This window comes from Rhinatrema bivittatum, chromosome 5 (assembly GCF_901001135.1).
Source record: "Rhinatrema bivittatum chromosome 5, aRhiBiv1.1, whole genome shotgun sequence".
Taxonomy (NCBI): Eukaryota; Metazoa; Chordata; class Amphibia; order Gymnophiona; family Rhinatrematidae; genus Rhinatrema; species Rhinatrema bivittatum.
In genome coordinates, this window is record NC_042619.1 from 231,030,521 (window position 1) to 231,045,118 (window position 14,598).

Sequence of the window (14,598 nt, forward strand, 5' to 3'; positions counted from 1 at the left end):
ATCTGCTTGGTGCATCTCAGGTTGGTTTAAACTGTTTGTATGGCCATACGCAGCTGCACATCACTTTTCTATTCACCGGAGAAAGGCCGAATCTAACTTGTGTGGCTACAAATCAGACTTCTAAAATGATCTGAATAGATGCTCCGTTTGTAGCGCCTTTAAAAAAAATCACTCTCTCTCTGTGTACACATTATCTCCCTAATCTTTTAACCTGCAGCTACCACATTTTCAGGATAGGTACACACTGCTACTACCACTACTGCTCTCTTGTCATTTCTAAAGCGCTACTAGACATATGCAGGGCCGGACAGCCACACATAAGAGACGGTCCAAGCTCCTTGGAGCTTACAGTCTAGTCAAGAGACACATACATCAGAGTCTATGGGAAGTGTATTTATTGTAGAGTCAGGCTTATGATTTAAAAGCAGCCTCAAGAAGGTGAGTATTCGGACTGGATCTGAATACAGCCAGAGAGGGAGCACAATGCACCCCACTATTCCAGGCAAGCGTGGAGTCGGGAGTTGGCAATGAAGGAGGAGGGCACGGGATAGGAGTGGCTTCCTCGATGAGCAGAATTCCCGAGAAGTGGTGCGGGGAGAGAGAAGAGAGGATAGGTAATGAGGAGCTGCAGAGTGAATGCAGCAGTCGGAGAGTAAGAGAAGCGGACAGAAAACCCAATGCAGTGACTTGAGAAGAGGGGTTACATTGTCATAGTGATGTTGAAGGAGCGGATCCAGAAAGGCTTGAGATGAAAAAAAGGTCAAGCAAGAGGAGGTGAACAGCACATTCAAGCAATCTGGATGCAAAAGGGGGTTGGGGGGAGGAGATAGGAAGATAAATTAGAAGGGCGGGGAGGGTTTTTTGAAGAGTGTGGCAATCACAGCCTCTCTGAAGGCAGCAGGAACAGTTGCAGTGGAAAGTGACAGATATAGGATATAATAGATGGAAGGGATGATTGCAGGGGAATAGAGCTGAGCAGCTGGATGGGAATGGGGTCAGAGTAACAAGCAGTGAGTTTAGAGGAGGTCAGGAGATGAGCAGTTTCCTCTTCCATGATTTCAGAAAAGAAACTGTGGCAGGTATATCTATTAAAAAAAAAAAAAAGCTAGAAACTGAAATAACGTTTCCCCATAAAACTTGTAGATCTAGCCAAGGACTGAAAAAAACCTCCCAAATACTTAAGGGAAAAAAAAAAAAAGCTTTGATATGAGTCAGTTTCCAATTCTTGTCTTACTTGACCATCATTGGACTAGCTACAACTAAAAACTAAAAATGGTAACTGTCTACGCATTATTAAAAATACACCAAAATGGATCCTGCCGATCCTCCACATTATCATCTGGTCTCAGTGCTGCCGCTGCTGGCCAAAGTCATCAAAAAAGTAGTATTTGCACAGCTGCAAGACCACCTCACAGATCCCAGTCTTTTAGATAGGGCCCAATTTGGGTTCCGCTCATGCCACAGCACTGAATCATTGCTGCTATCAAGCTTTGATACCATATACCATGGTTTTGATTCTGGTACTAAATATCTCCTAGTCCTATTGGACCTATTAATCAGCGTTTTACACTTTAAACCAATCACCTGAGAGCAATAGGAATAAGTTCAATGGTTCTCTCTTGGTTCTCCACATTCCTTACAAACCAGTCTTACAGAGTGAAAATGGGGGGACGCTTTCTCTGATTCGTATCCCCTTCTTACAGGAGTCTCTAAAGGATCTTCACTTTCCCCTGTTCTTTTTAATATCTATCTTATTCCCCTCTGCTCTCTCCTCTCCAGTCTGGATGTCTCATTCAAACTGTACGCAGGCGACATCCAATTTTTTTTTCCCCAATTCTGTCTTCTGTGGATTTAGCGTTGAAAGACGCTATCTGGGTGTTTAGCTAAGATCAAGGACTGGCTGTCAGTCAATAAGCAAGTCCTGAACATAAAAAAAAATGAAAGTAGTCCTTTTATCCCATGCAGAGGTGGACACCACTCCTTTAAATGTTCTTTTCAAGGGGACCCTCCTACCTATAAAGAATCAGGCCTGCACCTTGGCGGTTCAAATAAATTCCTTCTTTATCTCTGAGACTGCATTTTGGGCATCCTACTATATAAATGTGCCACCTGTGATCTTTAAAGCCCCTCCTTGAGCAGGCAGACGTTCGCTTAATTACACAATCTTTAATTCTTTTGGCACTTGACTCTTGCAGCGTCCTTTTCCTGGGCCTCCCTAATGCACACCTTAACATGTTGCAGCTAATACAGAACTCAGCTGCCCCACTAATCTATGGGTTAACTCTACAGGACCTGAAAGGTTTTAATGATGCACATTTGACAAACCTTTTCTGTTGGAAAGAAAATCAGTAGAACTAGGGGGTCAGGAAATGAAACTCCAGGGAGGACGACGCAGAACCAACATCAGGAAATATTTCTTCAAGGAGAGGGTGGTTGATGCCTGGAATGCCCTTCCGGAGGAGGTGGTGAAGATGAAAACACTGAAAGAATTCAAAAGGGCATGGGATAAACACTGGGGATCCCTAAAGGCTAGAGGATGGAAATGAAGAAAATGGTGCATGGGGGGAACTCGCTGGTACGGCGATTACTAACCTTATCCAATAAGCCTTGATACTGTTGATGCAACTCCATCATTTCTCTCTGCTTCAACAGCAGGGTGAAAAGAGGAATGGGATTCAGACAGCAACCAATGAGGGCTCCGACTTTTACGGTTTGGGGAAACAAATAAGCATGGGGGTAACTTGCTGATGCAGCTGTTTACTACCCTTAATCAGAAAGCCCGAGGCTTTGATGCAACTGCAACATTGCTCTCTGCTTCAACGGTAAAGGGTATCAGGGACTTGGATTCAAACAGCAACCAATGAGGGTCCTGCCTTTTAAGGTCTGGGAAACTGATAAGCATGGGGGTGACATGGCATGGAGCAGCAGATACTACCCTAAGCTTGCTGGGCAGACTGGATGAACGGTTGGTCCTTTTCTGCAGTCATTTCTATGTTTCTGTGTTTCTATGACCGTACCACCTCTACTCTTGCAGCTTTGCATTGGCTTCCAGTTTCATGGTGGATCGAATTCAAGGCCTTAAATTTGGTATTTGAAGCACAGCTGAATTTGGTCCCACCCTATATTAGGTCATCCATTCAGACATCCCAGCCAAAGCACTTACTCCGTTCATCCTCCCAACATCTGTTGGAGATTCCTCCATTAAGAGACGTAAGGCTAACTGAATCCAGAAATCAAATGTTTCAAACAGCAGGCCCTACACTATGGAACAACCTGCCTGAGGACATCAGGGCAGAGAAAGATCTGCTCTGCTTTAGGAAAGCTCGCAAAACCCATTTTTTCGTAATGGCATTTCCCTCTTAAGGCTCTCTCTTAGAGTCACACTGCAAGTTGGGCACCCATAATTGTTGTACAGGATGCTTTTGTCAATTCCTGGTAATTCTTTTATATGTTTGTGAAGCATTTTATACGTTGTTTGTAATCCACCAAGATTTGCAGATTGGTGGAATATAAATGGCTGAAATAAATAAATAAAATTGTGTAGCTTTCTCCACAACAGGGCTCAGAGTAGGAGTCTGCAAAACTGGTTCTTGACGGCTATGAACTGGTCTGGTTTGTAAGATAACTGAAAGATGCTAATTAATCTGGTCCTTGGACTCTTCATTATGAATGTCCTGAAAAACACAGTGGTCTGTGGTTCTCCGAGCTGTGAATCCAGGAGCTGTCATGCAGTTTTGGAGTCAGGAGATCCATTTTCTGACCCTGAGGACCACAAACCCCTCTAATTTTCAAAAGTGCCACAAAACTAATTCAGGGGTTATACTGTGCATACCACAAGCCAATACTGAAAGACAGTAGAGTTTGAACCCTCTTTTGAAATGTTTTGGACTCTATTTTTGTTTGCTTGTTTTTAACTTTTGAGAAAGGTGTTTGTCATTACTCATAGTGAGATTTAGCTTATATGCAAAAATCAGACCTTTTTCTGTATGGGAGTATGTGGCTACAAAAATGTCAGAGAAGGGCCACAGGCAATTTAAGCAAGATGAAAAACAATCAAATTCAGCAGCTCTTTCAGTAGACAATGGTGCAGGGAAGAGGGATTCAGTTTTGTAAGGAACTGGACAACCTTTTGGGGAAGGGGGAGAGTTTTCTGAAAGGCCAAGCTCCACCTTAACCAGAGTGGAACCAGTTTGCTGGCGCTAACTTTTAAAAAGGAGATAGAGCAGCTTTTAAACTAGAACAAGGGATAAAGCCGACAGTCACTCAGCAGTGCATGGTTTGGAGGGAGGTATATTCGAAGGATACTAATGAAGCAGTAGAGTTAGGGCATCCCGACAGAGAGATTCCAATAAAAGCAAAAGTTGTCCATGTGCCTATAAATAAAGAATCACCTGAGCTAAAGGATTCCAAAAGCAGAAAAAACACACTTTGAAATGTCTATAAGCCAATGCCAGAAGTCTAAGAAGTAAGATGGGTGAGTTGGAGTGTATAGCAGTGAATGATGAGGTAGACATAATTGGCATCACAGAGACCTGGTGGAAGGAGGATAACCAATAGGACAGTGCTATATCAGGGTTCAAATTATATCGCAATGATAGGGAGGATCAACTTGGTGGGGGGGGGGGGGGGGTGGTGATGCTTTATGTGCGGGAGTGCATTGAGTCCAACAGGATAAGGAACCTAAAAGAGACTAAATGCACAATCAAATCTTTATTGGTACAAATCCCACGTGCGTTGGGGAAGAGAATAGCGATAGGAGTATACTACCATTCACTTGGCGAAAATGATGAGACGGACAATGAAATGCTAAGAGAAATCAGAGAAGCTAACCAATTTGGCAGTGCAGTTTTAATGGGAGATTTCAGTTACCAGTCCAAATGAAGAAGAAGCAAGACCTTGCACATAAGCAAGTACCACAATACACTGGTGCAGGATGAATATTTAACCACCACAAGTTTTATGGTGTAAGATCCCTATGGGTCTTAACAGAGAAATTGAGTGGAACCTTTTCTATTAACCTTGGGATGGATCCACCGAGACCTGCTGTTTTTGACAGCTCTCGCGAGAGCTGCCATGTTCGCGCCTTTTCCTATGTTTAAATGGCTTACACCTGTGAAGGCCTGCGCGCTCCGGGTAATTGTTCAGAGGTATGTACACGATCTTAATGGTTTTCACTATGTAGCCTTTTTCACCATTCTCTATTGATTTGATTTATATTTCTTCTTATACCTTAGATTTAAATGTACCCATGGTCCCTCCCGATGCAGCCTAGCGAAACACGGGACCATGTCGGGGGACCAGCTTAAAGCTTGCATTTGAATTCATGGAGTTGCCTGTATAAATATTGATATTCTTTGACATTTGGAATTTCAATTAAAATACACCATAAAACTTGTGGCGGTTAAATATTCATCCTGCACCAGTGTATTGTGGAGATTTCAGTTACCCCAATATTGACTAGGTAAATGTAACATCAGGACATGCTAGAGACATAAAGTTGAATGGAATAAACGACTGCTTCATGGAGCAATTGCTTCAAAAACTGATGAGGAGGGAGTTATTTTAGATATAATTCTTAGTAAGAACATCAAGCCCAGCATCCTGTTTCCAACAGTGGCCAATCCAGGCCATAAGAACCTGGCAAGTACCCAAAAACTAAGTCTATTCCATGCTACTGTTACTAGTAATAGCAGTGGCTATTTAATGAATGGACTTCTCCTCCAAGAACTTATCCAATCCTTTTTTGAACCCAACTACACTAATTGCACTAACCACCACATCCTCTGGCAACAAATTCCAGAGTTTAATTGTGCATTGAATGAAAAAGAATTTTCTCCGATTAGTCTTAAATGTGCTACTTGCTAACTTCATGGATTGCCCCCTAGTCCTTCTATTATTTGAAAGTGTAAATAACTGATTCACATCTACTCGTTCAAGACCTCTCATGATCTTAAAGACCTCTATCATATCCCCCCTCGGCCGTCTCTTCTCCAAGCTGAACAGCCCTAACCTCTTCAGCCTTTCCTCATAGGGGAGCTGTTCCATCCCCTTTATCATTTTGGTTGCCCTTCTCTGTACCTTCTCCATCACAACTGTATCTTTTTTGAGATGCGGCGAGGGAGGGACTGCTTGTGGGCCTATCCCACAAGCAGGATCGTAACAGGGACTCCATTTTACCTGGGGAAGCCCACAGGCTGAGGTGTGTACAAAAGAGAAGAAGGTATTCCTGTTTCTTCACCAGGGCCTTGAGGAAGGAAGGGGCCTTGCTGGAAACCTGAGAGGGAGAAGTTTCTTGAGTACTGTACCCAAGTATTGAAAAAACAACTTTGAGGCTTACATTGGAGAGTTTTTGTGAACTTCCTAAGGAGCTGCTTTTTATTTTGAATAGTTTCGACTGTACTGCGATTTTTCCTCCTTTTGCTGGACTCTTGTTTTCCCTTTCTGTTCTGGAACAAACTTTGGGTTTGGACTGCTATTTGTTTGGTGTGTGTCTCCTCTTGGGCCTTATAGTGTAAGCTATCCCCCACTGGATGAATCCTGTTCCAGGTCTGTAGTCCATTTTTTTCCAACCCTACAGTGTCTAAAGGTGACCCCCGCCCCCCCCCCTGTGAAAGGGGGAGCTACAGTGAGTTATACTGAAAGTCCCATTGCAGATATAAAATGTGCAAAAAATAAGTAAAAAGCTGTAAAATGGAAGATGTAGAAGAAATTAAAAGTCCAAATGATAATTTATCGAGACGGGCCTTTTCACTCAAGGTGTATTCACGCCAGCTTGCGAGAGACTTCGGCCTAGGATGGCCCCAGATGGAAGGAGAAGTCTTGACACAAGGATCTTGCTGCTTTTGAAAGAGGGAAGAGGGCGTGGAAAAGTGGGAGCTGGAAGGTTCGCCACAGACCTGTTCCACTAGGAAGCAGGTGCCCAAGTTGCATCAGGGTCTGTAGGTCCTGGATCGGCCACATCAGCCGCCTTTGGACCCACAGAGACGGCAATCGTAGAAAACAATTATCCTGGTCTGCAAGGGATTGTTGATGATGGTGAATTGGATGTAGCATAGAGGGAAATGGGAGCATCAAATTACATTGGTTTTCCATTGCTTAATGTTAAATTACAGGCCAAGTGACATAGGTGGATTGGAATTTGTTCAGGGTTAGCCTTTGAAAAAAAAAAGTGTTGGGATTTAACTTCTCTTCCAAAATACTGAACAGCGAGCTATGAAGAACCCTTTCTCTTCTCCAGTGCTACAGTTACACATAAGCAGGGAGCAGGAGCCAAGGCTCTAATGTGGGAATTAAAACCACAGTGCTTCGGCTCACAGGAAGAAATGCTACCTAGTACCAAGTGAACCAATTTTGGCCACCTAGGTAGCAGCAAAGAAAGAAAGAATTCACAAAGCAATAATAACAGTATGCAAACTGAAACCTCAAGAAGACCCTGAGATAGAAAAACAGACTTTGCAGAAAGGCGCCAGCATGTTAACAGAAATCCTTAAAAAACTGCAAGCCTCTCCCAGCCAGCAAGATTAGAGAGCGGGAGCCAAGAGAAGGCCGTGTGCCAGTCAACTCAGCGGCTTCCCAGTGGCAAGAGGAAAGGCTGGAAAGGGAAATAAATGGGCAAGGGCTGTGAATCAAAGCACAGGAACAGTAATGAGAAGAGCACAGCCTTACCCTCCTTCATGGGCAAAACAGCATCTCTCAGGGATAGGCGACTCCGGCCCTGCAGTGCCACAAAAAGTCAGGCTTTCAGGACATCCACAATGAATATGCATGAAATATATTTGCATACAATGGAGGCAGTGCATTTTCATGGTGGGTATCCTAAAAACCAGACCTATTTTGTGGCACTCCAGGGCAGGAGTCGCCTACCCCTGGGATATCTTAAAAATAAGTCTGCTGAGAAAGGAGGCTGCAGCAAAGACACTACTGGAGGTCTTATGCACTGGGCTGCAGGAGAGGAGAGAGTGATCCTGTCTGAAGCATGCAAGGCAACGGTTTTCCAGTCTGTCCTCAGAGGCCCCCAATTGGTCGGGTTTTCAGGATATCCATATTACGTATGCATGAGATAGATTTGCATATAATGGAGGCAGTGCATGCAAATATAACTCATGCATATTCACTGTGGGTCTACACTCTGTCAAGCCGATGCAATATCGGGTGCTCCGGCCAGCGCACCATTGTATGGGCTTTGGAACGCATTTTTGATGCCCTAGATGAACGTCCTATGCAATGCATGCATTAGCGCATCCATAACGTGCATGCTAACCAGCATGTACACAATAACGCCGATTGCATCTAAATTACATATTAATGACTAGATTAGCTACCGGTAGTACCCTTGATCCAGTAACAAGCACCCAAAACTAGTGCGTCCATAACTAGTTTTTTATGTGTAAAATTTAGCACCTACCCTGTCCCTGGCATTAGCGTGGTGGCGCTATCGATAGCTAACATATCGGGAAATCTTTCGGGTGAGTCCTACCATATCAAATGGAAGGAGGGAGTTGCGGTCATTGTGCTGGCTGATTTTAGCACCTGTGATGCCAGGTTTCAGAAGGAGACCTGGTGCCCGGCTCCCGGCCTTGGCTGGAGCTGCAATGATTAGACCAGGAATGGTGGGAGGGTGGATCTAAAAATAAATAAGGGAAAAATCCCTGGGAAGCTGTGAATGAAGGCTCCCAGCACTGGTTTTGATTGAGTTGGAAGAAACTGGAGCAAGGAGGAGTTACTGGTCCAGAACAAAAGGGGATCCATCACTGGAATTATTTCACTGGCTGTGAAGCAGTTTCTCTTCTTTTTTTTTCCTCTAAATTCTCTTCCTTAGAGGAGACCTCTCTGCCCTCCAAAATCTATCAGCGTTTTTGACATCAGCTTTAAACAAGTTGTTATTCCTAAGTGCCCTGCTCAACAAACAGGAGAAAGCAGTATTTACGGCAGAGCCTTTCCAAGAATGCATCCTATGAACAATTAGCTCCACTATTATTGCTTCTCCCAAATGGGACAGTTAGCTCCCTGGGAGTGAAAATCTCCACCATCTTTCTACAGTGTGTTCAAAGCTCCCATGTGAAAGTGAGGCTCATGGCACTCCACCTTCTTTATGGTTTCAGGCTCATAGCTGCCAGTTATTTTAGTTAAGGAACAAAATTCAGCAGGGAATGCAAACAATAGCCTGTACATGTACACCGAACACCCTGACCATAGCAAAAAGGCCAAACACTCCCAGTGTTAAAAGTATAATGTGTTTATCAGTTAGTGGTCCCCTAACCTGTCCTACAGCAGCATATTCATTGTGGATATCCCGAAAACCAGACTGGCTAGAGGGCTCCTCTCGGGCTAGGTTGAGGGCCACTAAGACATCAGAATGTAGATGGACTCAGCTACACCTGATGGGCAGTGCTGAGTTTAGCCTTTACCCTTTCACTTCAGGACAATTATTTGATAACGTCATGAGCAGAAAGAAGGCTGGATTTATGAAATGGTTAAATCATTATTTATCCAGTTAACTAAGTGGATGCGAATTGGAACTCATAGTAAAGCAGCCAGCCACAGTTAACTACCACAAGTCTTAATCTTGCTTATTGACTCTTTTGGGGGAATTTTGTAACACCCTCCGTAAAGTAGCTGGCAAATGTACACATAAGTTACACCAATTTTCAAACTTATGCGCACACAATTACACCTACTAAGTTGTATGATAACATTTTCCAGGAAAGTTTATGTGCAATTTTGAAATTCAAAAGCATATGCTGAAGTCCAAATCCCTCCCAACTCTGACCCCTGGAACGCCTCCATTTAGTCTCAATACATTTATACATGAATTGGCATTATGCAAATTGGGTGGGCAATTTTGTAAAAGGTCATTTCTGGGTGCTGCGGACGCTTCCCACCACTGAAATAAGCACTTAATATGGACAGTCAGCAAAGAGAAAAATCTTTATTAATAAGATATCTTAGGAGCAATGCGGATTACCATAATGGAGTAAGGCAAAGGCAGAGCTCGAGAGTTTTTTGCTTGTGCAATAGATTATATACATCACCTCCCCCAACAAAAATGGGATAGTTTCTTTACAAGCATAACATTTTTCTAACTGGTTAATACTATTATCTCATATATATTAATAAAACTACATTCTTGTAAATCATAGGATTTCTTGTAAGTTGAGCCTAGAAAGCAGAAGCAAAACTTAATGCTGACCTTTGACATACTTTAACATTCTGGCTAACCTTTAGCATACTTTAGCCTTGGCTATTTCTACAATTCTGATCAGTTCAATCTTATTATGCTGCTGTTATCTCTCTGCTTCCTTCACTGCCACCAATTAATATCTCCACGGAGAACCCCTCGAAGCACTCTTACATGGGGGTAAAACACTGCTTCACCTGTGAAAATGCCTTTCAATATTACCATTCATGAGATCTCATGCATATTCATTAGGAGTAGGCATAGAGAGAGGGCCCAAGAGAAACTAATGTTGTATAGCCCCATTCCCACCCCCCAGGTACACCTCTAAGCAATGAGATACCTTTCAATATTGGATTGAGTCCTGATATTAATCTGTAACCATTGCTGGTTATTGTTTGCCTGTGACCAATGATAATCACAGTAGGATTCTCTGATGGAAGAAGGTTTTTAACTTCAAGATCCAAGTCATGAAAGTCACAAAAACTCTTCACACAGTGGCACAGAGCACTAACTAGCCTATGGCCGATATGGCCTCAGCCAGAGGCACCATCCATCAGGAGCGCCATCACTCTCAAAATATGGTAGGCGATCTGCAGGCCTCCCCTTCACCAATAAAGTTTTGGCACCTCATTAGCTCAGCTGCAGGAGGGAAGAAGAGGTGCTCCACCGGCTTCTGGAGTCTGGGGGGTGGCGGGGGCCCCCCTCAAATCAAGGCAAAAAAAATCACCAATGCTACCGCCCCCATGTGCTGACAGGAGCAGAGCGGCCCCTGGAGCTGCAGGAAGCAGTATCGGCCTCCTATCCCGGAAGTCAAGAGCAGCGCACCCACGGAGCAACGTCAGCCTCCTCCACCTCAGAGAAAGCATGACTTGCTGGCTGAAAAAAGAAATATCAGCTTCCCATCCCACCCCAGCAGTCAGAAGAAGACAGATGTACAGCTCGCGGAGCTCTAAGAAGCTTCTCACCCCACCTCAGGAGTCAGAATGAGCGCAGTTCAACGAGCCGCAAGAAGCAGCATCCACCTCCCACCTCCAGAAGTCAAGAGGAGCGCAGCCTGTGAAGTAGCATCCGTCTCCTCCACCTCCTCCACATTTAGGAACAGATTGTCCCCCCAACCAAAAAAGGGCCTCTCACTCTGCCCTAGCAATAAAAAAAATACACCGCCTGCAGAGAGAGAGAGAGAAAGAAGGAGCATGTGTGTGTGTGAATGGTTGATCATGTATGTATGTGTGAGAGAGAAACAGTACAGGAGCATATTGTGTGTGAGCATTTCAGAAAGTGAACAAGCATGTGTCTGCATGATTGATTGAGCATGTGAGAGCAAATAGGCATGTGTGTATATAATTGAGAATGGGTAAGTGCGGAGCATGTGTGTGTGAGAGAACAAGAACATGTGTGTGCAAGACTGAGCATGTGAAAAAGCAAATGAGTATGTGTAAAATCATGTGTGAGAGCAAACGAGCATGTGTGAATGTTTGAACATGTGTGTGATAGAGCACAGTAGCGTATGTGTTTGAACATGTGAGAGAGTGAATGAGTATGTATGATTGTGCATGTAAGAGCAAATAAGCCTGGGGAGGGTGCAACCGGGGAGGAGTGGAATGCAAGCTGTAAGATTCACCTAGGTTGCTTAATACCCACACATGCTGTAAATGATATTGTTGCCTCAGAAAGTCCTCTCTCGTGTAACATCTGTTATTATAAATGCACAATTTTTAATTGTGTGTGGGGAAGGTGCCACCGGGGAGGAGTGGGGTGCAAGGCTGTAAGGCTCACCTAGGGTGCTTAATATCCATACACCGGCCCTAGGGAAGGGTTGGCAGATGGCAGTGGAAGATGAGGGGGGAGGAAGAGAAGGAGGATTTGGGGGTGAGGAGGTTTCAAGAGAACAAGAAAGGATGCGTCTGTTGAGGAGGAAAGACAAGAGGGCCAGACAGCTGGAGATGGTAAAAGGAGCAACTCTATGAGGAGGAGATGGAGGATTGAGAGGGGGCAATAGAGGGGAGAGTTGGCAAAGTGTAGGACTGGCACAGAGAACTGGAGGGAGAGAAGGGAATGAAATCTAGATGAGTGGAGAGGAGAGGTAAAGAGAAGGAAGAAAAAGTAAAAGGAAATGGAAAGATCAGTATTAGACAGAGGTGTAGGGGAGGAACTGAAGAAGACAGGAGGAGAGAGAGAAAATGGAAAATGAACAGGAGACCCTGTAGAGCAGACCTGGGCAAGGGGCGGCCCGCGGGCTGAATCCGGCCCGCCTACGGTCTGAATCCGGCCTGCCCACTGCTGAGAGCAGACGGGGAATGAGGCACTGCTGCCTTCCCTTGCAGAGGGAAGGCAGCAGTTCATTCTCTGCTCCCTCGCTCCCCGATTGGCCGGCCAATCGGGGAGCGAGGGAGCGGAGAATGAACTGCTGCCGGCAAATCGGGGAGCGAGGGAGCTGCCGGCCAATCGGGGAGCGAGGGAGCGGAGAATGAACTGCTGCCGGCCAATCGGGGAGCGAGGGAGCTGCCGGCCAATCGGGGAGCGAGGGAGCGGAGAATGAACTGTTTTTTTTTTTACAGCGTCCGGTGGGGGGAGGGAGTGACTCGAGCGAAGGCACGCTGCCCGATTGGCCGGTGCTGGGCAAGCCTTGCCCAGCACCGGCCAATCGGGCAGCGTGCTGTTTCTTTCCTACATACCGGTATGTCACAGTTACGCCTTTCGTGGTCTTTTTTCAGGGGTCCCCAACCACCGGTCCGCGGGAGTTTTTTGCCGGTCCGCGGTCTCCCGGTCTCTTCCGCTGCCGTTGCCGCTGGGCTGTCAGCACGTTCAAGCCCAGTGGTAACGGCAGCGGTGTTAGAAGTGTGGCACCCGCGGCTGGCCTTTTCTTCTTCCCGCGCCTGCACCCCCCTCCCGTGACCTGGAACAGGAAGTGATACTCGGAGCGGTGCGCGGGAAGGAGAAAGAGCCGTGCCGCGTCGGCTGCAGCGTCGGTCCCCGAGCAATTAAAGCAGCCGGTAATCGAGAAAGGAGACAGCAGCAGGAGCCTCCCGCAGCCGATGGGATTCTTCTTTCTTGGCCTGCGGGGGCTGCTGCAGCTCCCATTTGTGCTGGGGGGGGGGGAAGAGGAAGTGAGTAAGAGAGAGTGAGAAGCAGCCAGCCTGCGTGTGATTGAGAGCATGTGTGTGAGTGAGAGAAACTGGTCAGAGAGCTGATGTGTGTGTGTGTGTGTGTGTATGTGAGAGACAATGAAAGTGATTGCTCAGGGAGATGACTGATGTGTATGTGAGAGTGTGAGACATTAGTCAGGGAGGTGACTGATGTGTGTGTGTGTGTGAGAGAAAAAGCATGGAAGTGAGAAGTCTGGGTATGTGGGAAAGCATGAGCGTAAGAAGCCTGGAGTTGTGGGAGTGAGAAACCTGGGTGAGTGTGCATGCATGAGAGAGAGAGACTGCTTGGTAAGGAGACTGTGTGTGTGAGAGAAAAAGACTGGTGTGTGTGAATGTGAGAGAATGTGATTCAGGGAATGAGAAGCCTGTGCACGTGGAGAGTGAGCATGGAAATTAGAGAGACTGGTGTGTGTGTAACAGAGAGAAAGTGATTATGGGAATGAGAAGCCTGTGCATGTGAAGAGAGTGAGCATGAGAGTGAGAAACCTGGGTGTGTGTGAGACACAGCATGGGAGGGAGAAGCATGTATATCTGAAAGAGAACTTGGGAGTGGGAAGCCTGTGTGTGTGTGTATGCATGAGTGAGATCAGGTGACTGGTGTGTGTGTGTGTGTGTGTGAGAGAGAGAGAGAGAAAATGTGATTATGGGAATGAGAAGCCTGTGCATGTGAAGAGTGAGCATGGGAGTGAGAAACCCGGGTATGTGAGAGACACATCATGGAGAAGCCTGTATATCTGAAAGAGAACATGGGAGTGAGAGACTGGTGTGTGTGTGTGTGTGTGTGAGAGAGAGAAAGAAAGTGATTTTGGGAATGAGAAGCCTGTGCATGTGGAGAGAACAAGCATGGGAGTGAGAGACTTGTGAGTGTGTGTGTGAGAGAGAGAGACAGAGAAAGTGATTATGAGAGTGAGAAGACCATATATGTAAGTAGAACACGGGAGTGGGAAGCCTGTGTGTGTGTGTGTGTGTGTGTGTATGGCATGAGAGAAACTGTTCAGGAAGGTGACTGGTGTGTGTGTGCCAAAGACTGTTTGGGAGATGATTAGTGTGTGAGAGACAGAAACTGGTCATGGGGGCATGACTGGTATGGTGTGTGTGTGAGAGACATGGGCACTAAGGAAGAGGACCATAAGTATAGAACTTAGCTTCTACTGCTGCTTCTGGTGTGTGCCACGGCCTGCAGGGAAGGGGAGTAGGAGAGCTGCTGGAGGGGGTAAGTAAAGGTGGCTTTAAGTTTATTTTTCTTGACTGCCATTTTAATTGTGTGATGTCTGC